The 16,375-nt window shown below is 37.2% G+C and overlaps 1 long non-coding RNA gene across 1 annotated transcript; it reads right to left on the bottom strand.

The window, feature by feature from the left end:
- Positions 1-651: 651 nt before the first annotated feature.
- LOC144340359 (uncharacterized) lies at positions 652-9,703 on the bottom strand. Its single transcript, XR_013416420.1, has 3 exons — positions 9,508-9,703; positions 5,818-5,927; positions 652-3,236 (listed from the first exon to the last, which is right to left on the bottom strand). It is a non-coding gene; the product is annotated as an uncharacterized LOC144340359 (long non-coding RNA).
- Between the last annotated feature and the right edge of the window lie 6,672 nt (positions 9,704-16,375).

Here is a 16,375-nt window from a genome sequence, read left to right as displayed (position 1 = left end):
CGCTTCTGAATTTTCCATGTTCTTTTTGGAATAAGGAGGTGTGAAGTAATACATACAAGGAAATAAAAATTGCTCAATAAACAGTAAGCAGCAAATTAGAGAAGGTACAATAGAGGACACAAAGACTAAAAAGAAAATAATTTAAACTGGTAGTTCTCAAAATGGAAAAGCATCAAAATCACACAGAATGCCTCTCCAAAATAAATATGTCCAGACGGCAGCCAGATCCAGTGAATAAAAATGTCAGGGAGTGGAAAAAAGAGCGTGATTTTTACCAAGCTCCACAAGTGATTTGGATTATCAACCCTATCTAAAGTCACCAGCTGAATGCAGATAGAATTTGTAACTGAGCCTGAGCATTTATTTTTATGTCTATTTTCCTCCTGTTCATTTTGAAATAAAAAGTGTGCAGTGATCAGGTATAAGGAAACAAAAATTATCCAATGCATATTAAGCAATTAGTTAAATTAAAATTAGAATATGATTCCTAGTTTTCATTGACTACATTTTCTTCTTGGATATGTAAAACAATGCTTTTAAAACTTCTTTTCAGTTTAAGAAAACAGAATACATGAAGTTTCACAGAAAGAAATCAATCAACCCGAACACATAGAGAAGAGAATTTTCAAGTTAATTCTGTGGTTAATCTGCAGTCACTTCCTTTTTTTTTTTTTTTTTTAATTTTACTTTAAGTTCCAGGATACATATGCAGAACATGCAGATTTGTTACATATGTATACATTGTTTTAATTTTTATTGCTCTAATGTTTTTGGCATTCACAAGTACAAAACAATCAACAATCTTTTTTTTTTTTTTAGGTTGTCAGCCTAATTATTTATAATTACATATATGGAAAATAGATGTAGAATAGAAGATTGGGGAGATTGAACAAAATCTGGATTGATCCCCTAGAAGTTTTATTTTGTCACTTGGCTTTTTGTCCTAAAAGTAAAATGCCTCCAAAAATTAGCTAGTAAATAGTTCATTTTAGTCGTGTACTTATTCGTAACCATTTACCGCAAGTGAACTTTAGAAGAAAGCCACCATGTTTATGTGAGGAGTTAGGATGGGGGTAGGTCACACTGGCACATCTATGAGGGGCAGCCCCCAGGGATGCTTTAATACTCTGCTAAACATTCTAAAAATCCCATAGGGCTTTGACCTCCCATATAACCTAATCCTAGTCAGAGGTGAGTTTACTGGCATCACCCAGCAAAAAAAAGGGCAGGTTCTGTGTGGGAGTAGAGATAATTAACAAGTAAAGTATGACTGGAGACTTGGGGGGCTGAGTAGTCAAAGCTGTGGTTTAACTAACAATTTCAGTTTTGAGTAGCTGGGGCCCCTCCGATGGCTAGGAAAGCGATATTTGATAGAGAGCCAGACACTAGCTCTAAAGACCTCCCGTCAGAAACTTCAGATCACCTAGAAGCAGGAAGTGCTTGGTAGAACCGTTGGCAGCTCAGAGTCTCTGGCCAATTTCTTAAAGCCACATTTTAGAGTTGGAGTTGGGCTTCTCTATCACTTTCTAGTTCTCAACCTTAGTTTTCTTTTCCCCTCAAGTCTAATTAAGGTAATAAGAAAATAGTTTTGTTTATGTGGCTTCTGTCACTTATTTCTTGGGGTACATTAAATTTTTAATTTACAAGTATAAATAACTCACCTGTCAAACTTTTATTCATTTTCCAAGACCCTGTTTAGATTTCACATACAGTATAAAGACTCCCCTAATTACCCCGGTAGTTAGGCACTCATGCTTTGTGCTGCCATTAAATTTTACAGATATACTTATTACAGAAAAAATATTACATTGTAGTTTATGACATGTCTATCTCCTTCGGGCAAAAACCATGTTTTATTCATATCCTATCTCTGTTCTTTGGTTCTAACCTCAATAAAGATTCTTGGGAAAAACAAAATAATGAGAGAAAAGAAGGAAGAAAGGAAGAGGAAAAGAAAAAAAATAAAACCTTCTTTATTTAAGCAATTATTTCTAGAGGACAAGAATTCAGTTCATTCTTTGCTCACATGAAGTGATTGGAATGAACAAAAACAGACTTTCAGACAATGTGTTGAGAGAGTAGGTCAACTTTTCTTTCTAGGAGGCCATCTCTCAAAAGCAGCTTATGTCTGGGAAGTGTTTCAGATCGCTGGTCTGGAAACTCTGTAGTTCCTTTCCCAGGAAAAAGACCAGGATGTCTGTTCGGCTTAAAAGCCCTTAGGAATAGCTTAAGTTATACATCCCCGTCCTCCAAATGAGTGGAAGTGCAAGGCTCTACATATAGCACCTCCTCAATAAATTCTTAGCAAAGTTACACAGGAATGCCTTGGAGAAATAGACAATTCATCTGAAATGAATTATATTTTCACTGGAGGGAAACAAAAGTCTGCACCAACTGCTCCAGAATGACCTAAGAAAGCAAGCTTAGGCTCAGCTTTCCAAGTTAGAACTGACGGCTAGTGCTCTCCCTAGCGGGGGGGAAAGGAATTCACAGTGAATAAATAGTTGGTTTTAGAAAAACTGAAAAATAAAAACTTTGAAAAGGAGACTATAGAGGCACAATCTGCAAAAGTTTCTTTACTATAAATATGGATTTGTGCCTGCCTTTTTTTTTGTTTTTTTGTTTTTTTGTTTTTTGTTTTTTTGTTTTTTTGTTTTTTGACGGAGACTGGCTGTGTCCCCCAGGCTGGAGCGCAGCGACGCGATCTCTGCTCACTGCAAGCTCTGCCTTCCGGTTCACGCCATTCTCCTGCCTCAGCCTTCCCAGTAGCTGGCATTACAGGCGCCTGCCACCACACTAGGCTATTTTTTTTTTTCTTTCTTTCTTTCTTTCTTTTTTTTTTTTTTTTTTTTTTTTTTTTTTTGTATTTTTAGTAGAGACAGGGTTTTACCATGTTAGCCAGGATGGTCTCAATCTCCTGACCTCATGATCCGCCCGCCTCAGCCTCCCAAAGTGATGGGATTATAGGCGTGAGCCACCGTGCCCGGCCGTGCCTGCCCTTTTAAAAGACAATTGGATAGAAGTTCAGAAATGTAGAATTCTAATTCTGTTGTTGACTGTTAATAGATAGATGACTTTAACAAGTCATTTTCATTTTCTGTACCTCAGTTTCCTGTCTCTTCGAGACGTATAACAATCTCCGATACACCTTGGAGTTGTGGTAATTCCAAACAGTTATGTGATCAAATTCTCCGCAGTTCAAACTCCTCAGATCCTCTAACAGCCGCTGTTTGTGTCTAGACAATGAGAAAAGAATTGTTTGTGAAATAAGTGCAATGGGACAGGACAGAATGAATTTTCTGGCTTGATTTTCTGATTTCAAATAAACTTAGTCATTCTTTCAGAAAGATGTTTTGATCAATAAGATGAAAAGTATTCAGTAACATCCAAAAGCTTTTCAAAGCTCATGTCATTGTGAGATCTTTTTGTTGTTGCTGTTTCTGATTTTATTGACCACATAAAGAGATTTTCCTTATAATACATTTTGATATTTCACATTGTATTTCTTTACTTTCCATATTTCGTAATGAGATAAAGATGGCAGGAAAGAGGTAGATAGAAGAAATATCCCATCTGATAAATCATTTTCAGTCCTCATTTTCTCTCGACTATTAAATGAAGTCAATAAATTGTGAAACAAGGCATGACAGTTAAAGCATCACAGCTGCAGATATAAGAATCCAAGTACCAGACATGTGGGATGTTAAAGGGACAAACCACACTTTAATTCATCAAGAAGTTCTTCAATAATGTTAGCATAATAACTTTTCTTGAATATTTACCAAGTACAAATTGCTCAATTCAAATTTAACTTCATTTAAAACAAGAAATTATAGTCAGCTGGAAGGCCGACTAGCTGAACATGAACCAATGGATGACAGAAAGAAACTCTCCAATAAAGCAATTAAAATGACAGAGAGATGAGAAAATAATTGTGACTTTCTGGAAAGGAGTGAATTTTCTTTACTCAGAGAAGGTTAGGTAGACAATCGCTATTGTAAAATCCAAGTCCTTCCAGAAGACAACATCAAAGAAATGGCTGTCCATGCAGTCCAGAAGAGCAGTCAGGTCCTGTGGTAGAACCCTATGAGTGACTGCTCCACAGAATTTCACTAGTGTGATTCGGAAGAGGAATGAAGTGTATGGCTGTAGAATGAGGTGAGTGAGCTTTTCTGCACAAGATAACCCAAGAATCATCAGTATCGAATGGTAATCTGCACTGTATTTGGGATCTCCTGCCCCAATTATCAGATATTTGCATAAGTGCTCGGAAGAAGGAATATGTCACTTATTAGTAGTAAAAGGACACACAACACTTACATAAATAGAGATAACATAAGTGCAAAACTGAATAAAGCAAAAATTTCCCCTTCAAGAAGTTCACAGTCTAAAATTGGGGATCTTAACCTGGAGCCTATAAATAAAATTCGAAGAAATCCATGAAAATGAGTAGAAAAAAATATATGACTTTATTTTCACTAACTGCAAACTAAAATTTGGAATATTCTTTAATTATGAATGTAGGCATTAAACTAACCACAGTTGTAGAAGCAGTAATGACTTTGTCACTGGTTGAAATTACAGATAATATAATATTTCTAACACTCATTGCAGATATTGTAAGCTACAGAGCTTGTGGATAACCAAGATCCATTTATACTCATCACTACTGAAGTTACATTAATAATTAGACCCACCAGTTAACGTTATTTAATGCTTTAATAAGGAAGCACATATATTACCGTAGCATATATTTGGGATTTTTTACTACTTTGATAACCATATTTCAGTAGAATTGGTTTCCTTGGTAATCCCATGCACTTTGCTTTATACATTTTAAAATATTATTCTGAGAAGAGTTTCATAGGCTTTACCCTATGGCCAAGGGAGTTTACGTAACAGAAGATTAAGAAACCCCATTCTCCAGACCAAATGCTGCATGTTCTCACTTATAAATAGGAGCTAAATGATGCGAACGCACAGACACATAGAGTGGAACAACACACACTGGGGCCTATCAGAGAGTAGAGGTTGGGAGGAGGGAGAGGATCAGGAAAAATAACTAAAGGGTACTAGGCTTAATACTTGGGTAATGAAATAATCTATACAACAAACCCCCATGACACAGGTTTACCTATATAATGAACCTTCACATGTACCCCTTAACTTAAAATAAAAGTTTAAAAAATACATTGTATATATGCATAGATATGTACTTAAAAATTTTTTTTAAAGAATCTCCACTCTCTTCTCTGAGAATCAGACAAGTACACGGCTCTTGCACCAGCCTGATGGAAGTGTGGTGACTGTCTTTTGATTGAAGTCTTATCTTCTAGATTTCTAGTTGCTTCTCTGAGCTACTCTAGAACCTTTCAGTAAGTCCTTTTTCTGCTTATATAATCTAGAGTTTATACCTATTAATTGCAACCAAGACTCTCAGCTAGAACAATATTTAATCAGTACTTGTCTATTATGATTTTAATAAATATATTTTATTAAGAAACACAAATAGCTATCACACACTAAATTTCAGAAATATTAAGAGTTTAGTAAGTCTCCCTACTGAATCTATTCTACCCTAATAGATGCTGTCATCTACTTTATAGCAACTACCAAATGACAGGCCTCGTACCTAACAAAAGTTGAAAGGGGGACCTGCCTTGCCTTGAAAATTCAGCCTCCTGTAATCCCAGCACTTGGGGAGGCTAAGGCAGGCAGATCACTTGAGTCCAGTAGTTCACAGACCAGCCTGGGCAACATTGTGAGACTCTATCTCTACAGAAAATACAAAAATTAGCCGGGCATGGTGGTGCATACCTGTAGTTCCAACTACTCAGGAGGCTGAGGTGGGACGATCGCTTGAGTCTGGGAGGCAGAGGTTGAAGTGAGCTGTGATCACTGTAGCATGGGCAACAAAGCAAGACTTCCTTTCAAAAAAAGAAAAGGAAGGAAGGAAGGAAGGAAGGAAGGAAGGAAGGAAGGAAGGAAGGAAGGAAGGAAGGAAGGAAAAAGAAGAAAATTCAGTCCCATGAAGTAAGAGCAATTTTTATAACTTATGAAATATAAACTGTCTTGAATATCTCACTAATTATTTAATACATGCTTCTTCACTACTGGGCTTTTCTTATTCTCTCCAATTGCACAAATGACTTACCAAGGCAACAGGTAGTGATGATGACTCAGTGATACAGAATTTGACAATAATTCTATTTGCACTTTCTTGGACCCAGAGGGATTTAATTATGGAGGAAAGAAAGACAGTCTCCTCAATTAGAGGACAATGGCACTCTTATGATTTGGATGCCCAAGAGCAAAGTTAAATGGAGATTCTAGGGCAGACATGCAAATGGGCTTCATCTCACTTATCTACTGTGATCTGACAGTAGTGGCTGTAAGGAGCATGGTGACGGGAAGTATCTTGAGGCTACATCCTGGCTAAGCAAGAAAAACATAAGACAAATAACAATGCTTGTCAAAGGCGCAGAAGTGGTGACAAGAGCCCATCTTGGATCTACACGTTATCATGAAAAAATTAACCAAATAGGACCACGAAGGAGAGTTAGATTACAAGAAACCCCTTATTCTGTATATTGGCCGACTATTTACAGCCTCAATTTTGATTCTCAATAGGCCTGCTGAGATTTCTTAGGGCCTGGATGAATAGTCCAATATCACAAGCCATTAACAGACACAAAAATTAAACATGTAATACTAGCAAGTGATCCTCTTGGAAATTTCCCCATCAGGTACCGGCTGACCAAATGTAAACTTATTTAAGTATGTTTGTAGATCTTGAACTCTTTAGCCACCAACATCACTTTAAATGATGAGTAAAAATAGATAAGTACTTCAAACATTGGCAAACACTCAAAGGTTCAAAACCAAATGCTTCTTCCTAGTTTACCTTGTTTAAAAAGACGACACAAACTACTCCTAAAATCTAGTGACTGCCTACATTGGTAAACATTCTGGTACTGGTGGCCTCTGGTGTTTCTTCTTTCTAGTCATATTGTCCTTTTGAGCAAGGGTCACTCTTACTCCTCAGAGGAAAGTCAACATGACTCACTTTCAGAAACTGAAAGTACACCATGTCCACATAAGCAGTGCTGCTTACTGTATAACCACAAAACCACATCAGAATAAGTCAGCTGCTCAGGAAGGAGAAGAAGGAGTGAGCTGAACAAACTCACCCCCATTCCAGACGGGGAGCCTTTAAGAGTATCCACAGACTTCTTTGTTAAGCAGAGACTTAGATCAGAGGAGAAATGTCAGTGGTGGGCAGTGTAAGCAGGGTCCCTGGCTTCAGGTTACTGAATACACTGAAACAAGAGCCCTCTCAAGGCCCCACTGTAAAGCCCTGAGGTTTTGGCTTCATCATCTCTTTCCCTTCCTTTGGTACTTTCTTTCCCTAGTTTTCATCTCTCTCTGAACATCAGGTGCTCTCTTGCCAAACCTTGTGTTAAGTGATTTTGGACAGAGTTTAAGGAAGTGGAACTTTTCTCTGTGTTGGATATTGTTGGGATCCCATGACTGGGTATCTTAATAATTCTTACCTAGAAGGTGTGAAGTATAAAACAAGACTGACTAAAGCATTTCTTGGTAAAGCAGCAGCAATCACTTATATCAATAAGGATAGGGGCACACTGGGCATTTTTGTGGTCACTTTTAGACAATGCTCTTGGTTTCATCTGTGCTCAGACAGAATTATAGAGTGGATTTTTTTTCCCCTATTGTGATCACAGAGTGCCTTTTCTGATGTTGGCATTCTATGAAATTGTTTCTGTTCAACACAAGAACACAGGCCTAGCCATGAGTGCAGCACTAGCTTTAGCAATATCAAGGTCTAGCCTGTTCTCCATTCTTTCCTTGGGACAATTCACTCTTCCAAGTGACATAAACTAATCAGAAGAATTAATATCAGTTAGCAAGAGTTAATATTTTGTCATTAAGGGGCTGGAGGGGTGTCCTGTACCTGCATTATAATAGTGACCTTTTAGAGAAAAGGCTGACCCCATATAAACCATAATAGTGAAACTGGGTGGAAGAAAATAGATTCAGGAATTCTCCAATTAAATCGTATAGGTAACCAACTCCTCTGCCACCCTATGAGCTGATCCTACATTTCATACCCACATTTGAACTTGCAGGTAATCAAACTAAATGAAGTCCATTCATGTTACCCTACCACTCAGGCTTTTGGGATAGTTTGCCATCCACACTTCTAGAAGTCTCTCCTTTCACACAGAATCTCCTTTCATCTGGAAGACTGGTCTCTTCTTGTTTTTCTAGTTTCTAAATGAATTCATATTGGAGCTTAACTTGCCAACCCTAATGAGTTGCTTTCAGAATCATCGCAACTGTTCTCAACAAGCCACCCTTTTTTGCTTGACTTCCCACTATTTTGGAGAGTGATTGTGAATCCTTGTGACTTCTCTTCACAGCGCTCTTCTGCCACCTGTTGAAAGCTCGTAACACACAAGACACTAGAGTTGCCATTCACTTTCAAATTCTACACACCCGACACCAACACTAAGAAAACAGACACACTCACAGATGTCAGTCCATAAATACCTTGTAGGCATCTGATGCTCCCAGAAGAGGCCTGGCCCTAGGATTTCTGGGATGAGGCCCTAGGATTTCTGGGATGAGGCCCTCACCCATCTATTCTTCTTCCGCCTCTCTGAAACCCTAGCACTATAGGAAGGAAATAGCTGATTGAGAAGGATCCAGTTCTTTGCTAAGAGTTCACATTGAGACTGGAAAGGAAATGAGAATAAAAAGTATCTGGACTTCTGAAGGGGCCACAGTCAGCCCTGTGGGATAAGTGAAGCTGGAATTCCTGAGGACATCTTGCTGGTTCTCACCATCTTGTCTACAGTTGGTCTTAACAAATAAATCTGATGTCAACATTTATATCAAAGAAACAATAAATAAATACCTATCTGTTTACCTCCTGTTTATATTAGGCCAGACATTTTACTTAATCTTCAGAATAGCTCTATGAGATAATATATGTAATTGTGTAAATCTATGGGGTACAATGTGATGTTTTCTTCTATGTATACATTGTAGAAAGACTCAATCAAGCTAATTAAAATATCAATCGCTTCACCAACTTATCCTTTTTTGTAATGAGAACATTAAAAATCTATTCTTTTAGTAATTTTGAAATATATAATAACATATTATAAGCTATGGTCATCATGCAGTGCAATAGAACACTAAAATATATTCCTCTAATCTAACTGAATATTTATACCCTTTGATCAACATCTTCCCTTTCCCCACACCTCCCAGAGATATGTGAACACTCCCACTTCACAGAAGGAAAACTCAGGCATGGAGAGGCTAGGCAATGTGTCCAAAGTGACATCTCTGCTTAGCGGAAGAGTTGAGGCTGAACCTCAGAGAGACACGCCCTTGCAACTGCTGTACTTTTCTGACTTTTGCTATGCCACCTGGAGTACTGATCACTGGAGGAGAGAAAGAGGGAAAGAAACATCCTACCTCCTTCCTGAGTCGACATTCTGTGCCTCTTGGTACTGCATTTCTCAGGCACCCTAGTGCCCTTGGACCAGATTCCCAGCTTCCATGGCCTTAAGGAATGTGGAGTACTATTCATCCTTTTTCTTTGTCCTGGATAGTTGTAATAAGGAATCAGCAAGAGAAACTCAAAATCTAAATTCTCCTTCAGATCTAACTATTAAAAAATAAGAAACAAGTAAACAATTAATAAAGTATGTATGTAGACATGTAAATAGAATAATAATATTTTAAATGTAACCTAAATGTTTGAGGGAAATTTTAAATAGATTTAAAAAGAAAATTAACCTTTAAAATCAAAATAATTTCTGAATATTTTCTGCACATCAATGAACATTTAGGGTCGTGCTCAAACTGATGTATCTGAGATGTAAGAAGGACACCAGAAATGGAGTGCTTGAAACCCAGCCACCTGCCCTGATTGGCCAGCCTGGTGGCTCCTTCCTGGAGGAGAGATCAGGAGGGCTCACTGGCATGGAGAAAGGCTGATAAGTGTCACTCTCTTAAGGGAATCGCTGTACATAAGGAATGGGGAATGAAGGGGGCGGGGAAAGGAGGGACACTTTGGTCTGGATCTCATCCATGGCAGAGACCTTGAAAGGAACTCATAGATGACTCTCTGGAATAGAGACCATGAAGTGATGATGGTTCAAGAGCCAACTCTAAGCCCATAGATGTGTTTTGACTGACTCACTCAGTGCTCTGTAAACTGTGAATTAGTGCCAGCATTTACAAATCAGGAAATTTCATATCAGTTTGTATTTTTGATTTGTCATGAGAAATGGAAGATCTGGTAACACTGGGCCCACATCCCCACATGAGAACAAACTGAGTCCATCCAGGCCCTTCGGAGGGTCAAGTGACTACTACAAGCAGGCTACAGTAGTCACTCAGCTTCTGTCTGCGAACCTAGAAGCAATTGAGTCTTTGGCTTTTGATCCAGCAGTGGCTGGCCACCCCACCAACAAAGAACAGTGTACTGCAGCTAAAATCTGCCCAACCACCTAGTTCTCAGCCTGCAGACAGGGCCATGACCTCATGAATGTAGAGGCTATGGACTCTCACCCCGTTATGTCCGTAATTTAGTTATATGGCATATATGTCCATAATTTGGTTAATCTTTCTGTACTTGTCAACATGTGAATTGTTAACGGCCAGAAATTGACTCTTATTTTTCTTTGGACCCCATCCTCCTCCCCACTTTCACCCCTCTCAGTTCCTATTAAAGGGCCTTGCCCATAGTAGACTGTCAATAAGTGTTCAATACATTTTTTTAAAAAAATCACTGAGTGGGCACTGTCTTCTACTGCCATCTGCTGACCATAAAGTAGAATCATGCCTAAAGACTGACACACCTGTAGGAACCACATGTTCCTTGCCCATCCATCTATTCATTTTCTTTCCTCCTTCCTTTATTTTTTTTCATATTCTTATTTTGTCATTCCTTTGTTCATTCATCCTTTCACTCAATATGTAAGTTTTTCTCATCACCTAGGTGACAGGCGCTGTGAGTTATGAAGAATCAATACAAACGTGCATAGATACAGAGAACTCCCATTGCTAGCCAAGATAGAACAAGTCCACTACAGTCACTATCTCTCACATACTACAACTGAAAATTGTGAACAAAACATAAACTGTAACTAGTTGAGAGCTCTAAAAAATTAAGAATGCAAGCAGATTAGGAAGGAGAAGCTAAACTTGAAGAAAAATCCATTCACAGGTGAATTTCCTTAGTATTTTTCTTCTTTTGTTTTCCCACTTTGACTCAAGAGTGGTTCCATCATGGAACCAAGCAGTAAAAGCTCTAAGAGTATTTCTGATCAGAGGGCCCAGAAAAGAGGTCCCCATAAAAAGAGGACTGGGAAAAATGGGAAGGGTAGAAAATTCCCATCAGTTTTTCTATTTTTCCCCAGTTCTACACCAAGGGCAGCCCAGCCATGAACCTACAATATGGTGGCAACAATGGCTCCAGTACCTAACACCTTGAGGGAAAACCAGATTTCGGGCCAGAGGAACTAGAAAGAAACCAAAAGGAAATCCTGTAGTACAAAAAGCGTAGATGAATCACTTTTATTTTTATCTTCCTCTCTCTTTTCTCTACCACTTTGCCCTGAAGGCAGCCCCAATCATGGGGAATTATGGGTATTATGGTCAATATAGTTTCAAGTTAAATCTTATCTTTCTAGTGACCACATAACTAGGAAAAAAAGCCATTGGAAGTCAGAGAGTTTGGGGGAAGGAAATACTTGAGAGGAAAGAGATGGAGAAGGAAATCTTCTAATTCTGTGGCTAAAGACATACTGGAGTTATCTCTGAGTAGCACATGTACAGACAGACCCAAAGCAGCACAGCAAAAGCCTTGAAAATGTAACTAACATTGGAACCAGCATCCAGAAAGGTGAGCTAAAACTTGCAGCCTGAACCTAACAAAATTGAGTATCTACAAAAGCAAAATAACAACAATCAAAAAATAACCTTCCCCAGAGGACTTTCTTAGGACCTACGGTCTTCCCATATAATACTCAAATTGTCAATAAAATCCAAAATTATTTGACAAACATAGCACCAAAAACATCTAACCACTCATAAGGGAAAACAAAATCAACAGGCATCAATCCTGAGATGACCCAGATATGAGAATCAGACAAAGAATTTAGAGCAGCTACTATAATTGTGCTTCTAGAAGGAACCACTTTTGAAATGGATATAACAATAGAAGTGCTCAGTAGAGAAGCAGGAGCTACAAACACAGAACCAAATGGTGATTTTAGAACTAAAAAATATAATATCTGAAATATAAAATTTACTGGATGGACTCAAGGGAGATGACAGAAGAGTCAACAAGCAAGTATAGATCAATAAAAATTATTCAATCTGAAGAATTCAGAGGGAAAATATTTAAAATATTCAAAAGTCTAATATTCATATCACTGAAATCCCAGAAAAAGATGAGTGAGAGATTGGCACAGAAAAAAAATTTGAAGAAATAATGGCTTAAAAGATATAAATCATAAAATGAAAAACATAACATGTAGGGAGCAGGAAAAGTGTAGTTTTTCTATGCAATGGAATTTAAGGAGTTATCAGCTTAAAACATATCCTTATACCTATAAAACATTACATATACACATCATGGTGACCACAAAACAAAAACCTACAGTAGATATATAACAGACAAAGAAAAAAATCAAAGCATACCACTACAATAAATCATCAAATCACAAAAGAAGACTCAAAATAAGCCAAAAAAAAGAAAAAAGAAAGAAGAAAGGAAAGAAAGAAGAAAGAAAGAAAGAAAGAAAGAAAGAAAGAAAGAAAGAAAGAAAGAAAGAAAGAAAGAAAGAAAGAAAGAAAGGAAGGAAGGAAGGAAGGAAGGAAGGAAGGAAGGAAGGAAGGAAGGAAGGAAGGAAGGAAGGATCTAACAAAATGGCAATAGGAAGTTCTTACCTATTGACAATTACCTTGAAAGTAAATAGATTAAATTCTCTAACCAAAATAGAGTGGTTGAATGGGGTGGGTTTGTTTGTTTGTTTGTTTGTTTGTTTTTGAAATGGAGTCTCACTCTGTCACCCAGCCTGGAGGGCAGTGGCACAGTCTCAGCTCACTGCAACCTCTGCCTCCCAGGTTCGAGTGATTCTCCTGCCTCAGGCTTCCAAATAGCTGGGACTGCAGGTGCACACTACCACACCTGGCTAATTTTTTGTAATTTTAGTACAGACACATTTCCCCATGTTGGTCAAGCTGGTCTCAAGCTCCTGACCTCAAGTGATCTGCCTGCCTCAGCTTCTCAAAGTGCTGAGATTACAGGGATGAGCCATCCTGAATGGATTTTTTAAAAACCTAACTATATGCTGTTTACAAGATACTCACTTCAGCTTCAAGGACATGTATAGACTGAAAGCAAAGGGATGGAAAAATATATTCCATGAAAATGGAAAGGAAAATACAGCAAACGTAGCTATACTTATGTCAAAATAGACTTTAAGTCAAAACTGTAAAAAGAAACCAAGAAGGCAATTTTTAATGACAAAGGAATCAATACATTAAGAAGATATTAACAATTATAAATATATACGCACCCAACATCAGAGTGCCTAAATACATAAAACGCATACTAATAGATCTGAAGGGAGGAATAGACAGTAAAATAATAATAGTGGAGGACTTCAATACCTCACTTTCAACAATTGATAGATCATTCATATAATCAATGAGGAAATATTGGACTTATACTACACTTTAGATCAAATGGACCTAACAGATATATACAAAACACTCTCTCCAACAGAAGCATGTACACATTTGTCTTGAGTTCACGTGAAACATTCTCTGGGATAGATCATATGTTGGCAACGAAAGAAGTAATTAAATATGTTAGAAAATTGAAATCATACCAAGTATCTTTTCTGATCACAATGGTATGAAAATAGAAATTAATAACAAGAAATTTAAAAATATGTGGAATTTAAATAATGTATTCCTGAACAACTAATGGGTGAAAAAAGAAATCAAAGGGGAAATTTTAAAATATCTTGAGACAAGCACAAATGGAAACAAACATACTAAAACTTATGGGATGCAGCAAAAGCAGTTGTAAGAGGGAAGTTCATGGCAGTTAATGCCTACATTAAAAAGAAAGAACTCAAGTAAACAACTTAATGTTACACTTCAAGGAACTAGAAAGAGAAGACCAAACTAAGCCCAAAGGTGGTAGAAGAAAGAACCAAGCAGAAATAAGTTAAATAGAGACTAGAAAGCAATATAAAAGATCAATAAAACTAAAAGGTTTTTTTTTTGAGAAGATTTTAAAAATTCAGCTAGACTAAGAAAAAAGAAACAAAAGTAAAAAAAAAAAACAGTAATGAAAGAAGAGCCATTATGACAAATACGACAGAAATACAAAAGATTGTAAGAGACTACAGGAAACAATTATACACCAAAAAACTGAAAAGTATAGAAGAAATGGATAAATCCTAAATATGTATGTGTGTGTACATATATATACACACATATATATGTACATAACCTATCAAGTCTGAATCAAAAAGAAATAGAAAATCTGAACATATCAATGATGAGTAATGAGATTAAACCAGGAATAAAAAATCTCCCATCGAAGAAAAGCCCAATAATAGACGGCTTCACTGGTGAATTCTATTAAGCATTGAAAGAGGAATGAATACCAATCATTCTCAAGCTCTCCCAAAAAAATCAAACAGGAGGGAAAACTTACAAATGGATTTTTATAAGGCTAGTACTATCCTGATGCCAAAGTCAGACAAAGACACTATAAGAAAAGATTACAAGTCAATATTCCTGATGAACGTAAATGCAAAAATCCTCTAACAGAACAGCTACAGATTGAATTAAACAGCACATTAAAAGAATCCTACACTATAATCAAATGAGATTTATATCTATGATGCAAGGATGGTTCAACATATGTAACTCACTAAATGTGATGCACCACAATAACAAAATGAAGGATTAAAAGTGTATGATCATCTCAATAGATGCAGAAAAAGCATTTGAAAAAAAAATCAGTATGCTTCTATGACAAAAACTCCCAACAAATTGCGTTTAGCAATAACGTACTTCCACACAATAAGGTCATATATCACAAGTCTACAGCCAACATTTATTCAATAGTGAAAAGTTGGGAGCCTTTCCTCTGGGATCAGGAACAAGATGAGGGTGCCAACTCCCACCACTTATATTCAACATTGCACTGGAAGTCCTAGCCAGAGAAATTAGGAAAGAAAAAGAAATAAAAGCTATCCAAATTAGAAAAGAAGAAATAAAATTTTCTCTCTTTGCAGATGACATGGCCATATATAGAAAACTTTAAAGACTCCAAACACAAAAAAACTGTTAGAACTAACAAGTGAATTCACTAAAGTTACAAAACAGAAAATCAACATACAAAAATAAGTTGCATTTTTATACATTAACAATTAACTATTCAAAAAAGAAATTAATAAAGCAATTCAATTTACGATAGCATCAAAAAGAAGAAAATACTTAGGAATAAATTTAACCAAGAAGATGAAAGATCTGTATACTGAAAACTTTAAAACATTAGTGAAAGAAGTGGAAGAAAAAGAAACCACAAATAAATGGAAAGATATCTTGTGTTTATGGATTATAGAATCAATATCAAAATGTTCATACTACCCAAAGTGATCTACAGATTCAATGTAATCTTCCACCAGCAAAAAGATTATGACTTGCTGAAGGCATAGTATACCTGTAATGTAAAGCATGATGAAGAATGGTAAATAGAGAAATAAAAACCAGAGGGAAGAAATTATAAAATAATAAAAAAGTAAACCTAAATGTAGCCATATTGATAATTTCATTGAATATAAATGGTCTCAACATGCTAATTAAAAGATAGAAATTGTCAGAGTGGGAATACAAAAAAGATCACCTAAAAGCTCTGTATAACTGAAAATTAAGGCCAGGCACAGTGGTTCATGCCTGTACTCCCAGCACTTTGGGAGGCCAAGGTGGGCGGATCAATTGAAGTCAGGAGTTCAAGACCAGCCTGGCCAACATGTCAAAACCCATTCTCTACTAAAAGTACAAAGATTAACTGGGCTTGGTTGCACGTACCCATAATCCCAGTTACTCAGGAAGCTAAGGCAGGAGAATAGCTTGACCCTGGAAGGTGGAGGCTGCAGTGAGCCAAGATCATGCCACTGTACTCCAGCCTGGGCAACAGAGCAAGATTCTGCAAAGAAAGAAAGAAAGAGAAGGGGGGAGAGAGAGAGAGAAAGGAAGGCAGGCAGGCAGGCCGGCAGGCAGGCAGGCAGGCCGGCAGGCAGGC

The sequence above is a fragment of the Macaca mulatta genome, chromosome 1 (assembly GCF_049350105.2).
Source record: "Macaca mulatta isolate MMU2019108-1 chromosome 1, T2T-MMU8v2.0, whole genome shotgun sequence".
NCBI classification, from domain to species: domain Eukaryota; kingdom Metazoa; phylum Chordata; class Mammalia; order Primates; family Cercopithecidae; genus Macaca; species Macaca mulatta.
This window is presented reverse-complemented; position numbering and strand designations above follow the sequence as displayed.